Genomic DNA, 8,666 nt, shown 5'->3' on the forward strand with positions numbered 1-8,666 from the left:
GTATTATCTATATATTGGTAAACGATTATGATGTGTGTTAGGAAACTGGGTGAAATCTGTTTTGGACATAGGTTTACCCACTTCACCCATTTACTCACCAGATAATGGCATTTCTCATCCATGCCCTATAGAACCCCATAGGCTAAGGGTAATTTGGTTTCTACCTACTACAAAGGGTACTGATAAGACTTCTACCAAGCCCTATCCTCCCCGTCTCCAGCCCAGCCCTAGTGGCTGATTTGAGGGTACATGAATATCTGTCTTTTTTCTCGTATAAAAGATATAATATATGTTAGTCAAGGGGCTAGGAGCAATGGGCCAAAGTTTGGCCTCCTATGTAGATGGACCACAGTGAGACAAAGCAGCAGAGCAGCTTACACCACCTTAAAAATGCTCAACACTTTTCACAACAGTAGTCCTGTTTCACTCACAGAAAAGGCCTCCAACATCTTCCATTTTAATATTTTTGACTATTCTACTAGAAATTTAAATCAAGACAATGAAGACCAAGGAAGAATAGGATTGCTTTGTGAAAGGCCACTTGAACTTCTAGAAATGGCAGGGAGAAATACGTGTAAAAGTTAAAGGAAGAATTGTAACATATATTATTCAATCCAACTCCTCAATTTGGTTTGATAGCCCATTCCATGCCTACATGGTATAGAAATTTCCAATATAAATGAGGAATTTTTCATAAAAATGCTTAAAAAAAATAAAAGGGAATAACATGTACACAAAATAATTCTAAAATAGGAGGAATTTTTCCACTCTTCTTGCATCAGTGGGGACTTAGGTGTCTGTGACACAACCTATTTCAGTTAAGGGAAAATTTGTCATATAAAAAAAAATTATATTAAAACTATTCCTATTTATATGCCCTTATTTTTTTTTTTAATCTGCCCATCACTGCAACAATTAACTCATGGAAATGTGAGCAGCTCAGGACAACGAGGTAAGTTCACATAAAAGGGGTCTCATTGTGCGGGGAGCAGGCAGAGTTGGGATGTGTCTTGTTCATAAGAAGAATAGGTAGAGACAGAGTGAGTACCTGGGCTGAGACTCTCAGCAATGGTTGGCATTGCCATGGTTGCCGAATCAACACTTCTGTCTCTTTTAAGGTAAACAACGTATACACACACAAGGGGGAAAAAGAGGAAGAGGGTTTCTTTGCTGAAGAGGGAGAGGGAAGAGAAGAATTGAAAGGGTTGTGAAGGTGGGTATGGTGAGGCATGTGCAATTCGTACATGCATTTGATACAGACATTGAGATTTAATCACCAAAGCACTTTAGTTCTGAAATTCGTTTTGTTCTTCAGCAATTAAAATAAGATGAAAACTTTTTAAATCCCATGTTTTTTTTTTTCCTATTATTGTGAATTGTAGAACAGACTGCTATTTTGATTACTTTTCATTGTTTAAACTCAAAAAACAGTGCCCTGCCAGTCAACCCACACACACACACACACACACACACACACAGAGGCGGGGGGAGCAAAACTTGAGGAAAGTGGAGAATAAATTTAATTTTAGAATGCCAACATTGCCCTTTCCCATATGGAAGCCCCAACCAAGTGCATGTATGAAATATGTAGACACTTTCAATCAAAATGAAATATGCATTTGGTTCCCATGCTTGTAGTCAAGATCAATGAGAAAAGCCAGAATGAATGCTCCTCTAGAAACATCACAAGTAGTATAGCATTCGTGACACAGATGTCCAGCATAAGGAAAATAATAAATTCCCACCTCCTTCGCACTTGCAAGTAATAGCCAATGAAATGCCAAAACAGATTTCACAGTTAACAAGGCTAATGAAAGGAACTAAGACACTGTTACAAGCTTTAAAACCCAAAACAACCATAAGGATTCAGCATAAGGAGAAACAGCATATAAGGACATAGGGATCAGGATAAAGAGAAATGTAATACCAAAACATAAGAATGGTTAAATAAATAGTGGAAAAAAGTATGATCATAAGAATAATGAATTCAAATTTTATCTTTTCCAGAAAGAACAGCATTAATGTACAACGTTCAGCCAAATAAATGTATCCATCAGTGGAGAAAAATAATCCAGAATTCAGATGCACACTAGAGAAGAGCACTCATACTCTACGTATATCACAGGTTACCTGATTATGTAATTAGTGGTGGACAGAAACTTTGATAGCACCAAGGGTATTTTCACACACTTCCTATTCATACTCAAACTGCACTTCAACATGCATATATTTCCTCATGAGCCGAACAATAGATGAGGAAAAATTGGCCAACTTATGGCATTCTTCATTTGTCTTGGCTTCTGAAACAACCCCATGGATGACCAACTTTATAAGATTAGGCCACCTCTCAAGCAGTCCAGCAACCCACTGAGAAAAGAGATCACTAATTACAGTCCACCCAAGTTCCAATACAGCAACATTCTCTAGCTGTGTAGGCCCTTGCAAGCCATAGTAAACCACTCCATCTCTTAAATCATAACTCAACGATAAATGGCTTAGCTGGGGAAAGCAAACTGCAATTGTTTTCAAATCCACAATCTCATCCTCATCATCAAATACCACAACCCAAAGCCGAAGCCTTCTCAATTTTGACGATCTTGATATCATTTGGTGGAACTTCGGCCATATGATCATGAAGCTGCTGATATCTACGACCTCAAGATTCTCAGTATTCTCAATTTCAAGATGGAGCACACTGACTTCATCCATCTTGAGATGCTTCACGGTACCCTTAACAATGAGGTAAAAAAATTCTAGGGTGCAATTTTTAAGGCACAAACTCTCAAGGCTGTCGGCCTCCAACATCAACTTGTCCAAACTCATTGCTTCAAAATATATGTTCTTCAATGTAGGACTGCTAAGTTCCATTGTTGCCTGAGAATCTGACATGGCAATTTCAGGACTGACAAGGGACAAGGCTTCAATCTTGGGGCAGGAAGTAAGTAGATCCAAAGCTGAAATACTGACGCAACTCAACGACAAGGATTTCAGGCAAGGAAATCTATGTAACTAGGTTCAATCCCTGTGATGGAATTATGAGCCAAATGTAACACTTCCAGCTTCTGCCTACCACACTTTTCAAAAATGTTGACATTTGGGGTAGTACGGACATTATAAAACAATCGGCGCAAGGTTTCTCTGGTATACATGAGCCAAGCAATCACCGAAGCTGCCGAGAACTGATCAACGTCATCCAAAAAAATAGATAGGCACTGCAAACCCCTGGTCTGGAATATCGTTTGGGTTATAATGTTCTCCATTCGACTAGTTGTGACATCACGATAAACAGGCCAATCATTGGAGTTGAATGAAAGGGTGTGGAGGTGATTCTGGTAGGCTTCTCTCCACTTCCGGCAAGTTGCAGAGGCAATCACCACATCCCTTGCAGCTCCAAGCTGGGAAAGTATGTTCCCTATGACTTCAACGGGAAGGCATTCCATAATCAACAGAACATAACCAAACAAACTTTGTTTAAGATGCTATTCTTTCTGATTCTATGGGACTTCATAAAATTTTGCAAGATTAATTCTCAGTTTTCATAGTCAAAGGATTACTATATTCCATCGGGTTCATTACATCGATTAGATCGTAATAAATCAAACAATTATTTCCCATCGATTCACCAGGAAACTTTATATCCGATCATAACATCTAGTACCTGGGTTTTGCAGAAGTAATTCAGGTGCTTTTATTTGTAAACAAACTCCAAACATTTTCAGGTAAAACATCAGAAAATCAAGCAACTCAACCGAGAGGAAATTCAATACCCAAGTCAGAGAATCAGAGGAAGCTTAAACCCAGCAGCCATGTGTCAACCGGAACATCGAGGAAATTTTACTAATTGAATCAGAACTCACGAACTTTAGAACCAATCGCTCCACCCATCTTCCAAAATATTCATTTTCTTAGAGGAAGAGCGGATGCTCCAAACATTATTGAACTGACGACAATCCAAGAGAAGTGAAATCTAGCATCTTTGAGTTTCTCACCTGCAACCTAAGAAGTCCAAGATCTTGTCAGAAATCCGGAATGCAATTGATTGAACTTCCACATTCAAACTCCAACGGTTTCGGACATTTAGAACAACGCAGATGATACACACCAGAGAGAGACAGCGATACACACTAACCCCGAACGTTGACGATGGCAGACTGGCAGATTGAGGAAACTAAAGAGGGGAATTAGAAATTTGGACGATTTGAAAAGCGAAGGGCATAAATGGAATCAGGGTGTTTGATCCGTTAAGAAAGGAAATGGTCAAGAAACCCTGGGCCAGACTGAGGCCTTGAAGTGTAACTAGGTTCAGTTCGGTTCGGTTCAGTATGCTTTTGATTTGATTTCAGTTAAATGGATTCAGTTCTAGTTCATAGAAATAGGGTGTCAAAACCTAGCTCGAAGCCTTGAACCGATAAAACTGATCAAAAAAATTTGAATCGAACCAAACTGATCCTTATTGGATTGGTTTTGGACTGAGGTATGTTGAGGCCGACTAAAATCAATCCAAACCGAATTGACCAATAATCAAACTGAATGAAACTGATATCAAAATAAACGATTACGAAATTATAAATTGATAAATTGACTATCCATTTTTTACAATATAAGTGAGAATATTTTTTATTATAAGCAATTGTTACAAATCATTGAATATGAGGTTATGAATAGAGAGCTTTGTAAATTGTAATAATGCTTCCATTGATTTCCTTGTTTACTATACAAACTAGTTGGATAGTTAGATGAAGGATTGGATAATAGGGTTCATTTTGTTATTCAGTATTAGTTATCTTCTTAGTAATTTGTTATCCATTGTTTCAAATTAGTTATCTTTCCCTTACAATGATAAACCAATCATAAATTTAAAGTGGTTTTTTTATTTTTTATTTTTATTTTTTTTATTTTTTGTTAAATTGTGTCACTAAAAATTACGAATGTAAGACTTCATTATGGTTCAAGCCCAATAATAAATCGATTTAAACCGGTATTAACTCTATATTAAATAACCAAAAAACGGATTACAATCGAAACCGATCAAAAACCGAAGTTCCTTAACAGATTGGTTTTGATCTCCATCATTTCTAGACCGAAACCGAACTGAACGACCGATTGACACCCTACATAGAAATCAAAACCAAACTTTGAGGCCTGATCTGGATTGATTTCTATTTCGATTTCCTGAAATAGTTGACAAACAGATTTTTTTGTCAATAAAATTGAAATTGTTTTGGTTGCCCCAATCTAAAAAGAAGAAGGTATGATCTAAAATATTTCAAGTAATTCAATTTATTTTATTTTTTTTCTTGCAAGCATTTGTAATTCAATCTATAAAAATAGATTCTTTGTAAGTGAATATATATTTTGGGAGAGGGTTCCCCACACCTCCAATGTGGGGAAATCTCTCACACAGATTGGCCCACATGGTCAAGAGAGGAGAGAAAGAAATAAAAGAAGCATATGAGATAGGGAACAACGCATGATAAAAGAAGCATATGAGATAGGGAATAACGCATGACAAAAAAATAATTATTCAAATACTTGATGGTTTCTAATAAAATATGCTGAAATTCTAGCGAAAAAAAAAAATAATAAAATATGCTGAAATGTCACATGAAAATATTCACACACAAAAAAAAAAAGTAACATGAAAAAAAAAAAAAAAAAAACTCAATAGACATTGTGTTCATCATCAATCACCTACGATATGCTTTCCATCGTCATTGTTTGTGATCTTCACAAGCTCATCGTCATGAATACCTTTATCGTCAACTTCATTTTCATCATCAAATTCTCTCCTCTCTGCTTTTTCAAAAAGCCAATATGATGTCGTTTGCTTCCTAATAAAGTTGTGTATGGTAAAGTAGTTAATCAGTATCAAAAAACTTGCATCTTGAATTATACATAGACATCATCTTTAGAACAGGAAAATGCATCTTCAAGATGCCAAATGCTCGCTCAATAATAGTTCTCAACAACGTATGCGTAAAACTAAATAACTCCTCTGATCCTTATGGTCGCCTACGATTAATATTGTTACACCTGTGCCCTAACCCGGTAAAATTTGAACTTTTCTGATAGGTCTCGGGCCAGAGGTAGAGAGCACCAATGGGTTTTGGCTTGCGACAGCCCATTGCAAAAGGGGAAGGAATGACCCTACTTGCCCGTGCATTTTGTGCACGTCACATTGAAGGGGATTTAAACCTTCCAACCCCAAGCGGTACATGAACTTGCACCTCCTCATATGAGTCTCGACACATGTTGAAAATTATCGAAAGTCCATTTATACATCCTACGGAAACTCTCTACAAAATGGCCAAAGGAGGACAAGTAGTCAAGGCACAACATTGCCTTGGCCATCGGAAACAAGGCCACTGAAAACACCTGGGTAAGATCCAGTGGCCCTTGTGGTGCTAAATTGGCTTCGATGCCCGAGGCCCCCGCTACTCGTGTCATGGCCAACCCCAACTAACCTCCCACACTACCTTACACCCTTCTCCATGACTTGTACACCCTATAAGTCTAAGAAGGTGGACCCGCATGTCCCAAACAACGACTTAACCCACTTAAGTCATGGACAAGTGCCCAACCACACAGGCACTAAGGCCTTACACTATAAATAGGGAAAGTGAGTTCATTTCTCACTTCTCACTTATCCAAAATGCAGGAGAGGAAAAAAGAGGTAACAAAGGAAAAAGAAGAAGGTGGTTGAGCTCCCAGCTTTGCACTTGGTTGCTGGTTGTTTGCCAGAGGTAGGTGATACCTTTCCCCAAAACCCCTTTCCTTCACTTTTGAGTTTATGCCTTTGAGCAAGGTAGGGAATCACCAGATTAGAGGGGTGACCCTAGATCCTGGCATTTCTCGGAGGTCAGGAGAGTGTGCATCGCACTCCCCTATGTGTTTTCCAAGCCTAAACCAAGCCGGTTGAGCTCTGGCAATATTTATAACCAAACAGAGAGTTAGGGTTTCAACTGTTCGGTTGCCTTGACACCCAAATGGCTCAGTGAAAATTTGATTTCTTTGGCTTGGAAGAGAGGTGGGAAGAACCCTCACAACATCCGCGAAACAAATCCTGGGTGGTCGGACCCGAGCCAGTAAACCCTCCAAAGTGGTGGCACATTTCTAGGTTTACCACTAGAAACAGCTAGGGTGTTTCCGGTGACATATTTCCAGTGAACCCATAGGTTATAGTGAGCCTCTACCAAGGCCATCAGAAACAACATACCTGTTTTTGATGACACAGGTTGTAATACCCTATTTCCTAAACCTGGCTTGATTACACGGTTGACCCGGTTTAACCATGCAGGACCCAAACCGGAGAGAGTTAAGGCAGGTTCCTTATGGACCATGATGACTAGGGTGACCTTAAACACAGGCTGGCCAGACAAGTCCGAGCCAGTGCCAGAGGAGACGGGTGTACCCAAGCCATGTACATGCACATATCATAAGGTCATGTACGGATAAAGCAGGTATGTAACCGTATTTTAAAGCACATACATACAATATACCTTATGCCGAGAGGGTGATTCGTGCCGAGAGTCGAATCCCATCAAAATCCCACTTGTTGGTCAATTTTCGGCTCTCAGGTGGGCGGTCACAGGTGGGTGCATCCACCCACCTGAGTGACCCACCCATGTGATTACTTAGTTATTTTAAAAGGTATAAATAGCTATCTTATGTTTTCCTTTTTCTTTTTTCTCATTTATGACACTCGGGCGTTTGGTGAGAAGAGTAAAGAGGAGAGAGAAAAGAAGGGAAAGAAGAGGAAAAGAGAAGGAAGAGGAAGAAGAGATGGATTTCAGCGGCGCCGAGGCTTGATCTTCCCATTCCGACGCCGGAAGAGTGATCTCCAACACTAGATCTACGTTTAGAGGTAAGCAAAGGCTAGGTTCCTTAAACTTTCACCATACCCAAGTAAAACCCTTGATTTGGATAGGATTTCTTGAGGTCTTGTAAATCCCCCTTGAGATGATGAATCTAAGGTTTAATAGATGATCTATGTGTTGATTTTGAAAGATTTGAAGAAGTGTTTACAAGGTTGAAGAAGCATTGGTGATTTGAAGTGATTTTGGGGTTTTGAAGGAGTTCTTGAGCAAAGAAGGTAAGATGGCTTTCCATTCCTTAAAGCTAACCTAGATCTAGGTTAGAACCACCTTATGAGACCTTGAATGTGTGGAGAATGGGTTTGGAAGAGCCTCATTTGATTCCCCAAAGGTTGGGGAAGGTTTCAGGTGAAAATGGCATTTTTCCGCCAAGACCGGTGGGCCATTTGGCCTGCCTGAGGGCACCCGCCTGAGAGGGCAGACCCTCGGGCCAACCGGCGGGCCCAACCGACGGGCTGACCGGTGGGCCAACCTACCCGTCGGTCTTAGTAGGACCCTCAGGCCCAATCGGTGGGCTAAACCGGTGGGCCAAACTTGTGGGCCAACCGGCGGGCTGACCTGCCCGTCGGTCATAACCAGTGGGTCTGACTGGTGGGTCAGACAGGTGGGCTGTCCGACCCACCTGAGAGGCTCCCAACATGATTTTTACGTCTGAACGGACCCAAGACGGACGTGCGACCTTCTTTTAGGATTCTAAACATGATGTTGTCATTGGATCGTGTTAATTTTGATCCCATAATGGTGAAGTGCTAACCCCATTCACTTATGTTAGGTTCACCAACACGTACGCTT

At 40.0% G+C, this 8,666-nt stretch overlaps 1 pseudogene; it reads right to left on the reverse strand.

Annotated features, from left to right (window-relative positions):
- Positions 1-1,843: 1,843 nt before the first annotated feature.
- Positions 1,844-4,167, reverse strand: LOC122082535 (annotated as a pseudogene).
- Between the last annotated feature and the right edge of the window lie 4,499 nt (positions 4,168-8,666).

Source organism: Macadamia integrifolia, chromosome 6, assembly GCF_013358625.1.
Source record: "Macadamia integrifolia cultivar HAES 741 chromosome 6, SCU_Mint_v3, whole genome shotgun sequence".
NCBI lineage: Eukaryota > Viridiplantae > Streptophyta > Magnoliopsida > Proteales > Proteaceae > Macadamia > Macadamia integrifolia.